Below are 2,017 nucleotides of genomic sequence, written 5' to 3' on the forward strand. Positions count from 1 at the left end.
GCCAGGACGGCTCCAGGTATGGGGAAAGGCGCTGCAGCGGGAGCGCGGCCCCTCCGTGCCGGCAGGGCCGGTGCGCTGGCTCCATCACCGCTGAAAAATGCCAGATTTGGGGACAACATCCGTTCCACAGACCGCAGCCAAAGCAACCTGGGGTGAATCATGGCCGGGACGGAGCCGGGCTCGCTCCATGGGACGTGGCTGGGCTGCCGCAGGCTTTGGAGGCCATGGAACGCTTACGCACTTGTTTGTCTGATCCTGGAAGGTTTCTCGGGCCCACGAACTATTCACAGCACACACACCACAGCCAGATTGTCATCTGCAACCACTTCTGGCAGCACCAGGAGCAGGAGCAGCGTGCCAGGCCCACAGCTGTGTTCCACGTGGGCTCCGCGATCCTGCCCCTGCACCTGAGCCAGGCTGCCTGCCCGGGATGGGCTGGAGGGGTGACACAGCTCCAGGGCTCTCTGGCTTCACTCTGCAGCCCAGGTTGGCTCTCTGTGAGCCCCACTGCAGAGGGGATGTGCTTGGAGGAGATGCAGACCACAGGCAATGGAAACAGCCATGAATGCAAAGCAGCTCTGCCAGAGGCGCCCTCTGCCTCCACGCAGTGGGGTCTGTGCCCCACCTGCCCCATGGCTGGGGCTCGGGCACACGGTGATGTTGGGGTGCTGCCACTGCTCCTGCCTGGCAGCCTGAGTTGTGCAATGGCTTCTCAGGTTTACTTTGCAAGAACGCTTGAACAAAACTACACCCCTGAAGGCAAGTCAGCAGCCAAGGGCAATATCTGCAGGGAAAACTGAGAAACACCTTGGGACCAGCCTGGCTCTGCTCACAGCCAGAGGAGAAGTCTACAGAGAACAAACACCATGGCTGAGAGCCAAGGTGCAGCCAGTGAGGAGTCAAGTAAAGTGCTCTGAGCAGCAAATATAAAGCGAGCAGGAGATCCCAGCCTCAGCCCAACATCCTGTTATTTGGTGTTCAAGAGCAGATCCGAGGACTAGATTAGGGCTGTGGTCCTCCTGGTGCAACACTGGGGAGTAGCAGAGCCCAGACACTCTGCTGACAGCACCTCAGGGCACAGCACAGTTCCCTAATTTCTCAATCAGATATCTCCCTCCCTAATTAAGGCTTGGAAAAAAGCCGTCTTTTCCTGTACATCATGTATTGCAGGTATTTATTTTCCCCCCACATAATGAAATCTGCTTTGATCGTGCTGTGCAGCAGTCAGCTCCAGGGCTGCACCATTCCAGCGCTGCATCTGTCCCAGCTGCTTCAGGCATGTGGGTCCTCAGCATGTCCCCAGGCCCTGTCCTGTGGTCAGCAGGACACACAGATGCTGGCCCAGCTGTCCTCAGCTCCCGGAGGAACTTTTCAGGAAGATAAAACACATGTAAAGAGATGGCCAAGGTGGAGAAGGAGCAGAGCAGAGGCTGTCCCTTGCCTGTCCCCTCCAGCTGTGCTCCAGCCCAGCCAGTGACAGCCAGGTCCATCCCCTGGGGGCTCTCCTTTCAGCAGATGTGCTTGATGTGCCCTGCAGTGGGGTGCCTGCCACCTCCCCAGCCACACTGGTGTCACTGAGCATTGGGGTCACCCAGCCCCACTGTTTCTGGTGGCTGGAGCTGTCCACCCTGCTGGGTCACAGCCCAGCTCCTGGAGTCCCCTGCAGAGCTGGCCATGGGTTTGAGAAAGGGTTTTATTTAACCACACGCTCCATGGGTGCCTGCCATAGTCAGCACTATTTCTCACCATCTCCTGGTGTGCCTGTGGTTGGGCAGCACGTGGTGCTGGGAAGGAAACGATGGCTGAGGCCACCAGAGCCACCCCTGCTGCTCCCAGCCCTCCAGCCTGGCTCCCAGCTGCAGTGTCACCAGCCGTGTGTTTGGGGACAGCGGCAGGGGCCCTGGCTGCCGGCACGCACGGCCATTGTCCCCCTCTCCTTGGAGAAGCCCCGTCCCGGCCGGGAGGCTGCAGGAAGCAGCCGGGCACTGCCCCTCAGCCCGGGGTGGCCGCGCTCTTG

Source organism: Geospiza fortis, unplaced genomic scaffold (assembly GCF_000277835.1).
Source record: "Geospiza fortis unplaced genomic scaffold, GeoFor_1.0 scaffold27, whole genome shotgun sequence".
Taxonomy (NCBI): domain Eukaryota; kingdom Metazoa; phylum Chordata; class Aves; order Passeriformes; family Thraupidae; genus Geospiza; species Geospiza fortis.